The sequence below is a fragment of the Suncus etruscus genome, chromosome 7, assembly GCF_024139225.1.
Source record: "Suncus etruscus isolate mSunEtr1 chromosome 7, mSunEtr1.pri.cur, whole genome shotgun sequence".
NCBI lineage: Eukaryota > Metazoa > Chordata > Mammalia > Eulipotyphla > Soricidae > Suncus > Suncus etruscus.
The window spans coordinates 100380631-100399639 of record NC_064854.1 but is presented as its reverse complement, the minus strand read 5'-3'; the positions used below and the strand labels follow the sequence as shown (position 1 = coordinate 100399639).

The window sequence follows — 19009 nt, the reverse complement described above, 5'->3', positions numbered from 1 at the left end:
ATTCTTGGGTTTCCTCAATGAGAAAAATGACAGCTAATATAGCTAAACCCTGTGATTTTTCAAAAAGAAGGATTCTTCAAATCAAATTTTATTGATGCATTCTTATCTGAAGGGATTATTTGATGAATGTCTCTCTAGTGCCAGATTATCATAGTTTACAGAGCAGTTATAAAATGCATTTTTGTTCCAGGGCCAGTGTAAGCTATGAGCTAATTTGTACAATTAACAAATTGTTCACATATCCTATAACTTGTATATCCTATATCAGCTTTGGAACCTTGCTACTGAGTCCTTCTTTTCAGATCTCTTCCCACTTGTGGTCCAGCTATATCAGCCTTAGTGATGTTTACTGTACATTAGAAATAATGACTTAGATACCCAAGCTAAAAAAAAAGAAATTTCTAGAATCAGAGAGGTAGCTAAAGAGATTGAAGCACATGCTTGGTGTATGTGAGTTCCTGTATACATCCCTATCACAGCATGCCCAGGGATAGCCTTGGTATCTGAGCATTGCTGGATCTATCCCTGAGAGGCACTCAGCACCTTTGATCCTGTGGACCTCTGCATTATCTGGATGAACAATTCACTGTCAGCCTGCAGCTGACTAGATCCAGGAGATATCCCTGAGTCCTTGAGCACCTCTGGGAAGGCCTTTCCACCAAAATGAAACAAAATACAACAAGAAATGAAGCTATTTCTACAAATAAAGATTCTATGGGGACCGGAGAGATAATAAAATGGGTAAGGCTTGTTTTGCATGTGGCCGACTTGGGTTTGATTCCTCATTTCCCATGTGGTCCTTAGAACACCATCAGTAGTGATCTTTGAGTGCATAAGCACAAGTTCTGAGCACTGCAGTGTGAGGCTCCCAAACAAAACCAAAACAAAAAAGATTCATTGGCTGCCCTTTTTGTGTTGCTAGTGCTGGATGTTCAGGAAAGTCTCAGCTTTTCAGGCCCATTTGCACCCCTTTCTTCATTATTCACTCATTCTTTATGCTCCAGCCAGGCCGAACTAGATGTAATTTCACAAAGGTGCCATGCTCTTTCCTATATCACAGTCTGCTGACATTCTTCTGAGAATTCAATTTTTTCACCTAGTTAATGCCTCTGCTCATTCACTGGGTCTCAATTCTGATGGCAGCTTCTCCAGAAAGCTTTCAAAGTTCCTGAAAGCCCAACGAGACCCTTTCCATAATGTTCCAGCATTCTTCCCAAACTCTGCCTCTTAACCCTGTATTATTTTCTGCTCTTTGTTAAGGGTGGAATAATTGTCCCCTAAAAATGCACGTAGTAGTCCTAGCCCATGGTACCTATAAGTGTAACTTCATTTGGAAATAACCCCATTTAGTCTTTGTAAAGTTAATTAAGCTTTGACAAGGTCATAATAGAACAGAATACCATTAATCCAGTAGACTGGTGTTCCTCAAAGAAGGGACAAGTCAGGCCCGGAGACAAAGTACAATGGTTAGGGCACTTATCTTGCATGTCGCAAGCTGGGTTTGATCCCCAGCACCAGATATAGTTATCCGAAGTCCCACCAGGGACGATTCCTGAACGCAGAGCCAGAAATAAGTTCTTATCATAGTGATGTAGAAAGAAAAAGGAAAGAAAGAAAGAAAGAAAGAAAGAAAGAAAGAAAGAAAGAAAGAAAGAAAGAAAGAAAGAAAGAAAGAAAGAAAGAAAGAAAGAAAGAAAGAAAGAAAGAAAGAAAGAAAGAAAGAAAGAAAGAAAGAAAGAAAGAAAGAAAGAAAGAAAAAAGAAAGAAAGAAAAAAGAAAGGAAGAAAAAAGAAAAAAGAAAGAAAGAAGAAAAAGAAAAGAGAGAAAGAAAGAAAGAAAGAAAGAAGAAAGAAAGAAAGAAAGAAAGAAAAAAGAAAGAAAGAAAAAAGAAAGGAAGAAAAAAGAAAAAAGAAAGAAAGAAGAAAAAGAAAAGAGAGAAAGAAAGTCATGAAAAAGGCATCTTGAAAGAGGTGGAGACCCTGTTAGTTCAGAGGCATAGAGAGAAAGTTGCTATGTAGGCAGAGGTGATGCAACTATAAACCAAGAACAGCCAGGCTTGCTGGCACATCTGGAAGCTGTCTGAAGCTCATCCCTTGAGGACACCTTCATTTTGTGTTCAAAGTTATGAAAGAATGCATTTCTATTAGGTGAAGTCACCTAATCTGTGGTACTTTCTTATGACAGCCTCAGAGAGGCAAAAGCTTCAAATGAACAAAAGCCCGACTGCATAAAACGACTAATTTGATTAGTTCAGGAGGAACTAGTTCAAGAAATTAGGTGGGGTACTTAACATCTTGCCCATGGTCTATATATGGCACAGGAAATACTATGATCTGGCCCTGGTGAGACATAATGCCTCAATGTTGTCTATCCCTTGCCTGTCTACCTGTATTGTATTGCCCATTAATAATGTTAAAATTTATAAATGTCCCTTCTCATCACCTGTCACAGTCCAAAAAGTTAGACTTCCTTAACTCCAAGAAGCCAAACAATAACCCTATAAAGTCAGGGCTTGATTAAGAGTTGGTAATTACACCCCCCCTTTTTGTTTTGAGGACCACCACAGATGATATTCAGGGGTTCTGCACTCAAGAATGACCACTCCTGGCAGTGCTCAAAGAACCATGTGGGATGCAGGGATAGAACTGGGGTCAGCTGCATACATGACAAGGGCTCTATGTACTGTACTGTACTGTCTTTCCAGGACAGCAGCTCCTCTCTTTGACCCTGCTTTTAGCCTCTTAGTATCTCCAATAAAAAGCCAAACATATGTGCCCTGAACCAATCCCATAGGTTGTATGGCTTCTACTAGCAGCCTACAGTTTCCAGCCACCAATCCACATCTGACCCCCTCCCTTTTTCTTCTTAACCTCTGGATTGAGTTTCTGTAAAACCTAGTAAGGAAGCCTCACTCCCCTGCCAAGTCAAGCTCTGCATGCTCCCTTGTCATGCCTTCAACTCTGCTCCTGGAGATTAACCTACCCCATACTTTCAGAAGTTGCTCCTGGCTTCTTGGGGGACCATATGGGACGCCGTGGGATCGAACCGCGGTCCGTCCTAGGCTAGTGCAGGCAAGGCAGGCACCTTACCTCCTACCCCATACTTTCAAATAACGACATATGCCAACATGCTCGGCTTCCTTCCTCTCCACACTCTTCTCTCACTTCACTCCTCATGTTAGACATGCATATTTCTGCCTTACTCAAAGATCTCAACATACCAGCACCGACCTTCATGCCTGGCATGTAGTAAGTAGCTCAACACCATGTTTAATGGAATTGAATGTTTTCTCTTGCCTGCCAGGGTAGGTGTCACCTGGCCAGAACATTGTACTTCATGAGGAGAGTTGGTGTAAAGCACAGGCAGGCATGCCTCATGGTTATTTAATACCTAATAAAGCAGAGAGACAATGTGGTGTGGAGTGAATGGTTTAATCACAGCCGGGCAATATTTATGAGGCCAGGGCCTCAGCTGTGCTGGATGACTTTTTTTACTAGCTGATTCTGGATCCAGTCAACCTTCCCACCTGTTCCTAGATCCTGGAACTAGGGAGGTGACCAGAAGATTCAAGACACTCTTCTGCTGTCCTCCTGAGCTGACATATTTCCTTTTCATAAAACTGTCTGATTTTGCTTTTCTTCAATGCAAGCATTAGCATTCTCTCGACCAGCCAATCAAGTACTGTGCTTAAAACAGCAAAAGCAGATCGAACATATAACCTTATCACTTAAGTTTTGCATCCTGGCTGAGCAGAGACATATTGGGGCCAGAAGGAGTGGTTATTTGGTTTGTTTGGTTTTGCTTAGGCCTTACACATGGTGATGATCTGGGATTACTCCTGCCTCTGCACCCAGAAATAACTCCTGACATTGCTTGAGGGACTATATTGGATGCCAGGTAGGCCAGGAGTAAGACAGGGCCTTGCTCACTATATTATTGCTGTGGCCGAGGGAACAGGGTAATTATTTAAAAGAAATATACTGGAGCCCTTTCCATGTGCAGAGACAAAGCCTTTTTTAGAAGGGCCGGCACTTAGGCTTGGTACATGCTCCTTGGATGTCTGTGGTTGGGGTGCCCATAATTAATTTGCAGGCTACTTTGAAAATCTCATTCCTCAAGGTCTTGGAATCTAAGGCAAAATGCTGCTCTTCTGTAACCATGTCTGTCCAACATTGAGTCAGATATTAAAAACCTAGTCAATTCTACGCAAGAAACAGAGTGGAATGTTGAAAGATTTTATTTGCAAGATGCAATGACTTCCCCTCATCTGAGAGATGCCTGATTGCATCAGCCCTGAAACTTCCTGGTTGTGGGACTTCAGGCACTCAGCATGTGTACATTCTGATCCTGTAGACTTATCTGAGATATGAAGACAAAAAAGATGGAGGTGACTTTGAGAATTCATGGATTTAATACAACAACAATAACTAGTATCTGAGCAATCCAACAGCTGGTACAAACAAAGTGGTGCAAAAAACTTGCACTTTCAGAGCTCATGGTTTAATCTAGTGTTTCTCAATCAGGGGCATATGGTATCCCTATGGGCATCCAGGATTTTCCTATGGAAAATGCTTACTAAGCATGGAGGTCATGGTGAAAATTGTATAAAAGACTGACATGGTGCCATTAATAGGGCATTATAGACCAACAAGAATAATAGGCCAACTGGGATGCCACAAGAAAGGAACATGGTTAGAAAGGGGTCTACTATAGGAAAAAGGTTGATAAACATGGGGCAGAGGTCTTCCAGGTTGTCCTATTGGTGATCAGTGGTGGGAAGAAAAGCACACGCTAATAGCTGGAGAGTAATATCTATGAGCACAGAGAATCTGAAGGTCTGTGGAAACCCTAGAGAGCATGAGGTATTTGCAATATGAAGATTAAAAGAAACCTAACCATAAAAGGGGGTAGGGCTCTTAGGGGTTGTCTGGGGAGAAGGGAAAAATGTATATATCAAAGTTCTGATACAGCTGAAAAACTGACTTAAAGATGTTCTAGAAAACTCTCTGCAAAGGCAGAAGCACCTCACACATTTTAAACAAGGAGCCAGGTGTCAATGGGAAAGAATCAAGTCATGGCTTTCAGTCTTTTTTCAGTCTGGCATGTGGACTGGTGACTGAAAACTACGACGCTGGAGCAATTGCTTTTTGTCACTGACCAATGTTGGATTTCTGGCTCATTTGTCTAGAGTCAGCTCTTAAGATTAACTTTCTTCTGCCTCAGCAGGTGAAGGCCTCTTCAAGGGTGTCTACCTCCTCCCTTCGAACAATTTACAAGAGAATCTTGGTGGTTCTTGCCACATGAATCAATCTCTCTCTCCCTCCTTCTCTCTATCCTTTCCTCTCTCTCTCCTTTTCTCTCTCCTTTTCCCTCTCTCTTTCTCTCTCTCCCTCTCTCTCCCTCCTTTCCCCTCTCTCTCTTTCTCTCTCTCCCTCTCTCTCCCTCCTTTCCCCTCTCTCTGTCTCTCTGTCTCTCTCTCTGTCTCTCTCTCTCTCTCTCTCTCTCTCACACACACACACACACACACACACACACACACACACACACACACACACACACACACACAAGAAATAGGAGTATTTGAAGTCCCTTGTTACTGAGCCAGTTCCCATCTACTCCTGAGCCGCACTTTATGTTCTTACCCCCCAGTGAGCCAGAACAACAGGGTTCAGCATATATCACTCCATAAATCCCTCTTCCCCACTCAGAAAACTTGCCAGGGCTCTGTGGATTAGAGGGTGCTGGTCATATTTGTCCTAGTCACCTTCAAAAAGCTCAACCCTTCTCTGATGGGCTATGTGTCACTCCCTCACAGATGTTCTTGTGAGACTTTCACACTTCACAGGGCTCGAAATTACTCACTTCAGGTTTGATGAGGTCCTGCGATCTCTGAAGCTCTCACAGATGTGACCCAAGGATGTCCCTATTTTTCTGTTGACAGTATCTCACACAACTTCTGCACCAAAAGCCAGACTGGGTATAAATAGGAGAGCCTGTTCCCTTCTTGCCCACCACCTATGGGAGTGATGCTCTCTGGAAGGCCACGAAAATCCTGTGGAGAACAATGTGGGAAAGGGTATAGGATTTAACTAAGCCCCTTTGGCACCAAGTACTGAACTAGGTATTTCTTTTTGGTTTTCTCTCGCTGGAATTCTGTGAAATGAATATCTTTTCCCACTTTACCTTGTGGAAATGGGAGCCAGTGCAGCATGGCTGACAGCCTCTATGTTTTCTGCCACCCCTCCACAATTCAGTGACTCCCCTTTCTCACATCTGTGGGAAGGTAAAGTGTGGGAATGAGGATACAGATAGGCCTAGAAATGAAGGCGCATGTAGCCATGAACACCTGGGCCGTTAGAAACTGTTCTTACTCCAACCCAATAGAAGGACAGCTATCTGTGATATTTTGAAGGATAATTCCAAAAGGGGAGACCCATAGTAATCGTTTTGGGGGCTCAGGAATCTTGGGTTTCTGCTCTTTTTCTCGTGCACTGATTGCTTGGCATGACTGTGGAAAGGAAGTAGTTTGAGAGTGGTGCCAAGAATTTCAGATAGTTTCATTATGTACTTTCCTAGCTCTGTGACCTTAAACAAGTCCTGTATCTTCTTTGATTCTTCTTCAATGTCATCCTTACAGAACTGGCAGAATAATGACACCTACATTGAAGTGTCTTAAAAGAGTTAAATTTTTTTCTCTCCCCTCTCTCCTTTTATTCTCTCCTCTCTCTGCTCTCCCCTCTCTCTATTTTCTCTCCCCCTCTCTCTTCTCTTCCCTCTCTCCTTCTTTCTCTCCTCTCTCTCCTTCTTCCCTCTCTTTTTCTCTCTCCCCTGGTCTACTGAAGGGTCTATAGACAAAGACTCCAGCTTGTCCTGCTTTCTTGGAGAGATGTATTATCTCCCTTCCAACACATCTCATATGGTCGCTCAAGCCTAGCCAGGAGTGATTCCTGATGCAGAAAAAGGAGCAAACCCTGAACATCACCAGGCTAGGACCATATGGGATGCCCAGGATCAAAAAAAAAAAAAAGAAGAGTTAATTTTTTTTTTGTCAAGGACATTTAGGCTTCTTTCTCCCCCCAATTTTCCCTTTCTTTTCCTTTCATCTCTGTTCTTTCTTTTAATCATTTTGCGGGGAGGAGGGTGGCACACCCAGTAGTGCTAGTGTTTCCTACTGGTTCTGCAGTTAGCATCACTCCTGGAGGGACTTGGAGGATTTTATGTGGTGCTGGGGATTGAACCCGGGTTAGCCGAGTGCAAGGCAGAAGTCCTGCCTACTATACCATTACTCTGGCTCCTTTCTAAACATTTCTTGAGAGTGACACGATAGATGGGAGTTGTAAGGTCCTTGCACACAGAGCTCTGGATGATACTTACTAAGCATTATGCTTTTTCAAGTGGAGAGAAATATTGTTCTGAAGATTAAAGATAGAAGAAAGAAAGTAGGAGGAAATCTATAGGATTGAGTTTCAGGAGCCTGAAGAAACTTGTATCTAGTTTTTGCTCACAAGTCTCATAGAGACTTATCTCTACAGTAGGTAGAAGATGCAAGAAAAACTATTGGGACTCAGGGTTATAGTAGAGGAAAAAATCAGAAAGTGTACAGAGAGCTTGCCTTGCATACTGCTGACTCAAATTCTATCCCCATCATTCCATATGGTTCCCTGAGCTCTGCTTGTGTAATTCCTGAGCGCAGAACCAGGAGTAACCTGAGCATCTCTATATGTGGCTCAAAATATAAACAAAAGCTCAAAGAATGATTATGGAGAACACAGGAAGGTTTCATTTATTTAAAAAAAAAAAGGCTTAAGGAATCCAGGAACAACAATGTACACTTCTGTCATATCTGACCTGCCAGAGATGGGCCCACATTGCTAGATTCTATGGGGCCTCACAAGCAAGAATCTGACAAATATCACAGTCTTATTTATTAGAGAAGCCCAGGGGCCTATACAAACCCCTAGGCCAGGAGAGACATTAACAGGGAGAGAGATTTGGGCTTGGGACAAGGGTAAAATCAGATTGAAGGCCAGGTAAAGCAAAAGGATACAGCCAAAAATTGTCAAAGGTCTGTCCCAAAACCAGGGAGAAAGCCATAGTTAGGGGTAGAAACAGTTCAATCCACTTGCTCCTCCAATTCTCTTTCAACTGCCAACCTACTCACTCCCAGTCTTACCTTGTTGGGGGGGGGGAAGGAGAATTATAGGCTCAGCAGCCAATCACAATTAGGGTTTATTTAAAAGGGCAGACCCCTTTTATTGCTGAATGGTGCTGGACCGTAGGACTAAACACTCCAGCTATTAGCAAAAAGAAGCTCCCTCACTGTCTTCTACCTAGACCTAGAAGGGAAGCAGAAAAATGGCTGGAACAAAGAAGAATTGTAGCCAGGGCAAGGAGGGAGCCAAGGCAAGAATGGGAGCTGTGACCTTGGATAAAGGAGTTCAATAACAGCCTCAAGTAGGGACAGAAAGTGAGGGGAGAAGGAAGAACCCCAACCTCTCTCTATTACCTTTGGCTGTAACTTACTGGAAGCCAGTAGATACAGGGAACCAATCTGTTGACTCAGTCCATGGAGGTTACTCTTTAACTCCAGAAAGGGTTGTTTATATATGGAACAAGGTTGGAGAATTCAGCTAACTACCTACAGAGGAGTGGAAAGCTAATAAGGAAAGAACAGTAAGTGATTGTGAAGGCAATGTCTCCACCGAGATATATAGTCAGCATTCTCTAAGGGGAGCTTTTGATTGGGGGTCTCTATGTAAATTTGCCTATTTGATATTGAAAGGTCAACTCCTAAAGACACTCATCAACCTCCCAAGTTAATAAATGTGGAATTTCCAGTAGATACTCTAAAAGGGATCAAATCATGGAAGCACCTGATCTCCTCAAATCTTATGAAATGTTACAGAGTGGACACAGTGGTGAGCTGCTTCTGTATAGGATCCTATAAATAGTCTACTCAACCTGGGTTGTGGCTGTAACCAATGACTGATCAATGCAAGATGTGAAGTCCAGCTCCCAACCAACTAAGGCCCATTTTGAACATCTATGGCACCATCACTTGGATGCTTCCTATTTTAATTTCTTTCCAAGTTTGATGTGGCTGCCTCCATTTTGACTCAGTTCTGATGCCAAAAGCATTTGGGGGGTCACACCCGGCAGTGCTCAGGAATTACTCCTGGCTCTACACTCAGAAATCGCTCCTGGCAGGCTGGGATTCAAACCACTGTTCTTCTGCATACAAGGCAAATGCCTTACCTCCAAGCCATCTCTGCAGCCCAGCCAAAAGCATTTTTTAATACATGTTTGAAACAACTTTCAACTTAGAACCTAATATCTGCCACACAAACAGTCCCTCTAGCCTCTAGAAGTTCCCTCTAGCCATTATTTTAAGCAAAGCTACATGTCAGTTTTTAAGCAATGATTGAAGCAGACATCAATAATTTGAGTGCCGAGGACAGTGGCCTGGTCTGTTTTAAGATCTCACAAACATGGGCCCAGAGAGATAGCACAGCGGCGTTTGCCTTGCAAGCAGCCGATCCAGGACCAAAGGTGGTTGGTTCAAATCCCGGTGTCCCATATGGTCCCCTGTGCCTGCCAAGAGCTATTTCTGAGCAGACAGCCAGGAGTAATCCCTGAGCAACACCGGATGTGGCCCAAAACCAAAACCAAAACAAAACAAAACAAAAAAAAGATCTCACAAACAAAGAATATCCAAAACAAATGATCTTGAAAATATTATCCTTTAGTAATAATTATAATATTTAGTACAACAGCTGCAAGCAATTTCACTGAACATGTGTGCTCTATCAGGTGTATTAATGGGTATTGTGTTTTAGAAAGGGGAAATCATGTGCTGTCATATATTTCTGGAAAATAACGAGGTTAAAATTAGTTTCCTGACTTCATGACATAGCTGAGTCCATAATATGTTAATGTGCATTGTTAATTTTCCAGAAGAGACTTTGTGTGTTGCATGCCCCAAGTTTCTTCCTACTATTCTTTGTACAGAGACCTACCTTGTCTCTTCAGGCTTGTGGTAGATGATATTAAAAATACACATCGAGATGAAGTGGCTATTAAATAGTTATTTTGCCACTGTTAGATTCCTCTGCTCACTTTTTCCCCCATTTTTAGGAAGAAGGAAAAGGCATTCCTGGATAAACTCTGAAAGTGGTATTAGGGATGCTTTATTGCTCAAGTCTCACTGGTATGGAGAAGAGCAGGTAAGTATTAACTGTTAAGAGTGAGACAGTATCTGAATGAAGGAGGTGAGGTCTGACCTTAGCAGAGCCAATGAGTGGGCAGCAGCAGAGAACAAGCTAGCTGAGAGCTGGAGAGAGAAGAATAAAATTCTTAGGGTTTTCTAGAGCCAGGTAGATTTTACCAAGGAACCTTCAGCCTCCTGGTCAACCCTTTTGAGGCTTCCATCGACTATGAAGCTTTCATTAGAGTAAATGAGGAGGATAGAAATAAAACATTGAGTTTGGTTCCAGTTGACTGGATTGGTGATTTTGTGTGGTGGTGCTCCAAGGTTCTGGGCTACTCTAACTCACACATCTGTAAAGTGGTAGGGAACCAAGGCCAAATCACAGAGCCATCAGCTCTGCTCTCTGATTCACTGCATCCCTTTGGCCCTGGAAACATGAAGTTGGGAGACAAGTAAAGAAAACCTGGCTGTCTGAAACCCTGGTGGAAAACATGAGTCCACTACAAAGAATGGCTATTTAGTGAATTCTCATACAAAATGGGAGAACAAGATGTATGTAGCCAACCCCAGATGACAAGTAACTTCATGGCCGTATTGACTATTATCTACTTACATTTGAACATTAGAATCTCTGAAGCTCAGAGGCTTGACTTGTGTGAGGATCAAAGACATCGTGTTTCAGAGAGTTAGCTTGGAAGTGAGCCTCTGGTTTAAATTCCAGTTTTGCTGCAATCTCACTGTCCCAGGCTAAGGATTCAAAGTGATGTCATCTAAGAGAATCATCAGAGTCACTGTTGGAGATTAGAGAGTGAATGAAGAAAGAAGAAATGGCTAAAAGAAGGTATCAGTTTTTGGAGATAGGAGATTTGAGAAAAATCTGACCTACAGTGATCTACTGTAAAGACAATAAATCTGATTTTGGTTTTGTTTGTTTTGTTGGCCACATCCAGCAGTGTTGGGGGGGAAAGGGGTTATTCCCAGGCTCAAGATTTATCCCTAGTGGTACTTCGGGAAACATTGTACATGGAACTGAACCAGAGTCAGCTAGATGCAAAGTCTTAATCCTTGTTCTGTCTCTTACACTTTGGAGTTCCTCTAAATCAACATTTCTCAATGAGGGTTATATGACTCCCTGTCAGTCCCCAAGGATATTCCAAAGATCCACAGGTAAAATCACATAAATAGGGTGCGACAGCATGAGAGGCAAACAGTAAGAGAGATGGGCTATGGGAAAGGAACAAAATTAGAAGGGGGTCAGGGTAGAAAAATGGTTGGAAAATTCTGTTCTAAATTATTTTAATACCTAAAGGCTACTCATGAAAACACAAATTCCTGGCAAGTCCTGGCACTGTGAAGATAAAGAGAAATATCTGAGATGGAGAGTTGCTGCATTCAAGTTACCAAGAGTAATTTCTGAGCACAGAGCCAGAATTAACCCTGAGCACTATACTACCCTTCAAAAACTGGTAAACAATAACTAGAAAGGTATGTACTTGGAGGATGTGGGTGGGACTAATCAACCAGACAAATACCAAGCACTAAACTATTGAACTTCATTCAGTTCAGCAATGTGGGCAAACAATAGATTCTCTATGCCTAATTTCCTCACTTGAAAATGATGGACAGCCACATCTAGCTGATAGTCTACTGTGATGATTAAATAAAACAACACAGAGAGTGTTGGCAATATATTATTATATAACAGAACACCTCCCAAAGTTAATGGCTTAAAACAAGAATCGTTATTTTTTATACCCCCACAGTTTGTGTAGCTAATTCAAATGGCCCATGGTCTTGGAGATTTCAGCTGGAGACTGGAAGCCGAATTATCTGCAGGCTTGACCAGGGCCAGAGGATCATTTCCAAGCTGGCCCTCACACATGGCCAGCAAATCAGTGCTGACTGAAGAGGCAAAATCTCTGTTCCTCTGCACTAAAACTTAACAGAGGACAATGGGTTTATTCTTCTCAAAACATGGTGACTGCGTGCCCCTGAGCAAGCTAACCAAGAGACTGAGGCAAAAGCCTCAGTGCCTGTCATGGCCTAGCTTTGAAGTCACAAAATAAACTTTCTGTACTATTTTATTGGTTGCTCAGATCTTCCTTGACTGTTTATGTGATGAAAGGTCTAAACAAGGACATGTGTGCCAAGAGACAAGGACCAAAGGAGGCCATCTCGGAAATGTCACCAAATGAAGTAGCAGGCACATAGTCAGATGATAATGGGAGCTACTTTCTTTTTTAGAAGGAGGGCAGTGCAGAGTGGTTGGGGTACCCAGCTGTATTCAGGGACTATTTCTGGCTCTGTGCTCAAAACTCTTCCTTATAGTGCTTGGAGGACCATATATGGTGCTAGAGATGGGATTGTGATCAACCATATGCAAGGCAACCAGCTTAACTCCTACACTTCTACCTTTCTGCTTCTGTGAGCCATTATTTTCACTCAGAGAACAAAAGAAAACTCTTCAGTCAAGACCTGATTCCAGAGGCAGGAAACCAAAAGCCAATTTTCTCACCTGGCGCTGGCCCCTCTCTTCCCAGCCGGCTCTCCCTGGGGGTAGACAGCTTGTTCTCTGCTTGATAAAAGGTCTCAATCTAACCTTCCCTGGAGTCAGGCAGGTGGCACTTGGCTTCCAGCTAGCATCTCAGCAGGCAAAGTAAACAGAGGGTATGGAGATATCCATAATGCTGTAATTAAGCCGGGAAAGGTGCTAAATGCAAGTCTAGAGCCCCCCAAATGTCCTCCAAGGGGTAGTTAGGGATACTATAGAATCTGTTAACTGGCAATAACTTTGAAAGGAGGGTTTTCCAGAGTGAAGTGAGTGTCAGCATAGATCACCTGCTAGACAGCCACAGGCTGATGCTACAGACGAGCTTATTTGTTGGAAACCCAAAGCTCCAAGCCAAAATGTCCAGCCTGGGCCTGAATTAATGATGAGCGTGAATGGGTTTGGCATTGTTTCCCTCGCAGAGAGGCAGGCATTTAATGAATTTTTCATAGCTTGTTCTTGGTGCCATTTGCATTGCCAGATTCTTGGGCCACTGTGGTCTGAAAAGCCAGGGCCCCTCATCTTCTCCAAGTTGGGGGAAGGGTCAGTTGGAAGGAGGGAGGATAGCTTTACCCACCAAATATGCCAGTGTTGCTCAGGAGTTTCTCTCCTCTCTGCTACAAATTGCCCTTCGTAGGGCACTAACCTCAAATTTAGTGCCAATTTGTCACCAATGAATCTGGGGTGACCCAGCCTTTTCCCTGGATTCATCATGCAGAACCCTGTAGGGTTGGTGGGAATGGATAAGACAGTCATTCTGTCAGAAGCCTGCATCTTTAACATAGTCCTTGTGAGGATGGTTCTGAGAATCTTCTGGAGAGAAAGGGAAAGAATAGATCAGGTATTGAGGAAGAGTGATAAGAGATGAAACATCACCAGTTTTTCTAAAGGCGAGTTCAGGTCCTTGACAGACCAAGGGCATTTTTTATTGCTGAGTTATCAAATGCACCCCTAGATCCTTACTAAGTCTCCATTCTTCCTAAAATCAGATGACTTTCCCAAGACTTTCTTACTAAGCTAGTGTAAAAAGTTATTATGTTTTGGGGCCAGAGCGGTGGCCTAACTTAGGACAGACAGTGGTTCAATCCTTCAGTGTCCCATATGGTCCCCAAGCCAGAAGTTATTATTTCTTGAATGTAACCCTTGAATGTCACTGGGTATGGCCCAAAACAAAACAAAACAAAACATTATTATGTTTTCTTGCATTTTGTTTGTTTGAAAGCCACACTTGGTGGTGTTCGGGGCTTATTCCTTTCTCTGCTCAGAAGTGACTCCTGATGGTTCTCAGGGGATCATGTGTAGTGGCAGGGATTGAACTAGGGTTGGCAAGTACCTTAATCCTTATACTATTTCTCTGGCCCTATGTGTTTATTTTTAAGCTATAGTTATAGGGACCAGGAAAGAGTACACGTGGGATACCCTCAATCCTAGTTTGAAACCCAGCATGCCATGTGGGGTAAAAAAGTCAAGACCACCTCTTGAGAAGAATTCCTTTGTTTCCCCCATGGGGGTCTCTGGGCCACACTCTCTGTTTTTACAGCAGAGAAATGAACACGTTTTTGTGTGAGTTTAATTGTTTTTAAAATGCTGCTAAAATTTATGAAGTATTAAGAATACTCCAGGCTATGAAACAAAACACACCATTGGGTACTACTGATCTACATCTGGAAGTCTGTGTTCCAAGTCCCTGGGGTGGGGGAGCAGTAATGATAGCACAGTAGGAAGGGTATTTGCCTTGCATGCAGATGACCAAGGTTCTATCCCATCATCCCATATGATCTCCAGGACCTACCAGGAGTTATTTCTAAACTCAGAGTCAGGAGTAATGTCTAAATGCTGCAGGGTTGGCCCAAAACAAACAAACAAACCAAAACAAAACAAAAAAAATCACAATGGAGCTGGATGGTGCATCTAGGTGAAGACTGGGAAAGAGCAGAAGGTATAGCCTGTCTCAAGGGGACTAGTGGAGTTGGGATGTGGCTATCACTAAAGCTAAAGTGGTCCTTTGTAGCCCCCAGGTGGTTGGGCTGAATGGGAGTTACCTGGCTACCAAACATAAAGGTGTTGAAAATACCACCTAGGGTACCATATAGCTGAAGTCACAGTAGATGGAGATCAATGTAGAGTCCATTTCAGTTGGAAAAGCAGCTCTGACAGGTGATGAAAAGTTCACACTTGGTGGTAGTATAAGGTTCCACACACCATAATCCTGTCTCAGGGATAGTAGTCTGGAGCAGAGGTCACCGTGAAAATAATTCAAACAAAACTGAGGAGAGTGAAACACATGTGGTCCAGGAGCCTTCACCTAGTGGTTGAGGAGTGGGGGGTGAGAGGAGAGAGAGGAGATAAAGAAGACAGAGGAAATAGAAGAGAAAAAGAGAAAGAGAAGAGAGAGAAGTAAGAAAGAGGTCCACCAAAATTGCAGTTTTTATTAGTTACCAAGACCACCCTCATGGGTGGGGAAAATGGAGACAAAGGACCTATCTGGAACTTGTCCAACCTAGGTGAATCTTAGAAATGTAAAGAAAGGGGATTGGATCAGAAACCAGTTTTGTTTAGTGTGAAAACTGGTATTAATCCAATGAGTAGGGTCATAAATAGTAAAATTAATGACAACAATAAGAAAACCCTGTGAAACAAAACTAGATCCCTAGCCATTCTCTCCAGATTTGGTCAGCTAAGATTACTGTACAGAGATTGGGGAAAAGCATTTCAGGGCTGCTAGAGAAGGACCCTGCAAGCTGCCAGGCAGATAGAGAACAGAACCAGTTTTAAGCTGATTAAAGAAACAAAAAGAAACCTGACAAGCCTTAACCTGAAAATTGAGCAAGATTGTACTGGTTCCACCAGTGACTAGAAAGTCTTGATTAAAAATGCATGAAAGTATCCTCCCTGGACTTTCTACCAGGAAAACAATTTCATCCTTATGCATTGAACACAGGTACAACATGCAACAAGAGAGCACAGGCTTGATGCACAGAAGATAAAGGAGATCAAGAAGGCAAATGGAGCTATAGATATGATTAAGAGCAGGAGAAACCACTTTTGTGGGGAGGAGAAGAGGGGAGGCCCAGGTAGGCCAGGTACCAACTTCTACTAGAAGCTGGAATCAAGACGGGTTTGTGGTGGGATCTGGAATCGATGGAGTGGAAAGAACAGGAAAAGTTGGAGCAAAGAAACCCTTGAACAAAGGAGGGTAAAACAGTCTGGATTCTTCCTTCTTTTATTTTTTGGGATCCTACCAGTTCTTCGAAATAACAAAGAAATCAGACTAAATAGGAGGCAAAGAAACACAGTTACTGATGTCATCTTCTTTGAAAAATGGGGCACGGTATAGGGTGAGCAGGGAACTGACCAGAGATAAAGAGGGAAAAGTTGGGCTAAAAAAATTAATAGACTACATAAAATAGAATATTTCAGAAACTGGAGCAAATAATGTGACTCCTCTTTCTAGAGCTCATTTTTAATCCCTTCCTACTCCTCATTTTTACCTACTATATATAGGAACTTAGCCAAGAAAGGACCAAATTACAATGCTAGTGAAGGAAAAGAGTGAAAGCCACTTCTAGACATGTCACTGGTATGATGAAAACTATCTTGGGAGCCTTGCCCTTCTAATCTCTTTTTAAATAATTCTAGTTTCTCCCATTTTTGTGATAGGAAGATTGAGGACAGAAATAGAAATTGCTTAGTCAAGTTCTTCTGGGGACAAAACCACAAAATTTACTCATGAGCTTCTTGGCAATTTACTTTCTTCAAGACCCTAATTCAGTCCCCAGATGCTTTCTACTTGGGCAGTTTGGGTCCTTGTCAATGGATACAATTAGATGTCCAGGATTTGTACCATGACAGATTTGTGTGATGGGACATGGCTGTTATGCTATCAGAGGGATAATATATGACTTGGGGGCCGGTCAGAGTTGATCAATCATGTCATACAGACCTACATATGTCATAATACTCTCCTACTTTCCTCTCCCTACACTTTCCATCTAAAATATTGGGTGGATGGTGGTTGACAATCTTAATTACAGGATGCCTTTTATGGATATTGGTCTCTCCAAGTTCTTTAAGTTGAATAACACTGATGGTTGTGCCTGTCATCCATTGTGGTTTGAGTCCCTGGTGAACTGTGATGTATTGGTTTTGTGGCCTTTGCTTCAAATATCTCTCTGTAAACATAGGTCTGGGTTAATTGCATATGGTGGGGCTGAATGAAGATTGAAATTAATTTCAGTCAATCTTATTGGCAATCACTTCTCTGGCATAAGCCCTCTTTCTTCCTTGGGGAAATCTTACTCCTACTTTCACATGCATCATACCCATCATTCTCTCTCCCTCTTGTCCAGGAAATATCTTAAACTTGGGATGCCCCTTTTTCTTCCCACTAAAAAACTTTAGGACCCAATTAGGACCCAGTTCCTCAATGGAACTTTCTGAAGGTAACCCTATGACACATAAACCCAAATTCTACTAGCACTTTAAACCTTCTCATCAGTAAGAGATCTTTATCAAATGACTAATATATAAAATGTATTGTGCCATACAGAGTAATATGGAAGTGATATTAAATCAGTCGCTTGGGGGGGGTCTGGAGCAATAGTACAATAAATCGGGTGTTTGCCTTGCATATGGTCAACCCCTGGCACCCAATATGGTCTCCTGAGACCACAATGAGTGGGTGCAGAGCCAGTAGTAAGCCCTGAGCACCATTAGATGTGCACCAATACCCAAAATAAGTAAATAAGCTATATTTTTCTTGTCATGTGTTTGCAATCTGCTAAAGGAGATTTTGAAGTATTATTTTATTCATTCGGTTAGTTTTGAGTAGGAGCATAACCAGACAGGCATTCAACGAGGTATCCATATCAATAACAAACATTAAGTAACAGCATGAAAACACACAAATACAAAGTGACCATTTAAATCATCATTCAAATCATTTAAATCATCATGATATAGTTTTAAAAAAATAATAGGTCCAGAGAGATAATACAAGAGGATACTTGCCTTGCAGGTGGTTGATTCAAGTTCTATCCTACTACATGTAAGGAGCCCCGAATATCACTAGGGGTCACTCCTGAGTACTGAGCTTCAAATAGTTCCTAGCACCATAGAGGTCCCGTTCTCCATCACCACACTCCACCCCAACACACACATACACACATCCTCCTCCCCCTCATACACACAGAAAAAAAAAAAAAACAACAAATAGAGAGACAACTAGGTTTGAGACTAGTCCTACTACTTTAAAGCAAGTGATAAAGGCTGCTGTGCATAAGTGGGTAGGTTGTGACCCATCCTCTAGGAGTAGTTTAGAGGGTATGCTTTGGAGCTTCCTTAGCTAAAGGAAGAAGCTCCTTTTTAAAATTTATTTGCTCAATAGGTGCCACTTTGATTTTAATCCTCTAAGAAGAGGTTTAATTTTCTAATCTACAATTGTCAGAGTCTTCCACTTAACCCCTCAGTCTTGGTTTCCTTAGTTACAATATGGGATCAATAAGGCCTGTGATAATGCTTGCTGTGTGGGGATTACATGATTCATATAATTTATATCTTTAGTTGAAAAATATGTCAAATTAAATGAGAGAGACAGAAACAGAGAGACTTTTGAGTAGATTGTCAGAAAGGACACAGCAGATACCTCAAAGGAGAAAGAGAAGTTGCAATCTCAGAGTTTTAGGAATTAGAAAAGTGGAGTTTACCTCATAGGGTTCAGTCTCCAGGGGTTTATCAGGGGTTCAATATCAATATTTCCAGCGTTCCAGCAGGAAAGAATTGAACCCAAGGTTAGGAACCCACATTAAAAGTGAAGGGGTGGCAGTGTGGCAGGCCAATGGTCACAGCTGGACTCTAGACTTCAAGGCCATTGTTCAGGCTGTGGGGCAGGTTTCAGGGAAGCTTAGTGATTGTACTTCAGCCCTCTGCAGACCTGTGCTGAGGTCCGACAAGAGAGACTTCAGTGTAAGAACAGATAGATATACAGGAAAGCACTCTCATTGTGAAGGCTCTAAGGAGGAGCAGCAGGTCTCCTGAGCAGCCTTCATCCAGTAGTCCACCCCCTAAGAGGGCTCACACACATGTCCACCCAAGCCTGTTAGAAGTTCTGAGCACAGCTGCTCACCAGACTGCTATATTCCTACCAGCTGACCCAATGCCTTCCCACCTCGGCAGTTGCCTGAAGGCTCTCAGGAGTGCAATAGGCAGAACTGGTAAGGAGGGTGAATGGGTAAGAGATGGTCAGCAGCAGAGCA

The 19009-nt window shown here is 42.4% G+C and overlaps 1 protein-coding gene across 2 annotated transcripts in view; it reads left to right on the top strand.

Annotated features, from left to right (window-relative positions):
• The window catches only part of GPR27 (G protein-coupled receptor 27), a 481267-nt gene that overhangs the window by 274243 nt on the left and 188015 nt on the right, over positions 1-19009 (top strand). The gene's annotated exons all lie outside the window — the stretch shown is intronic.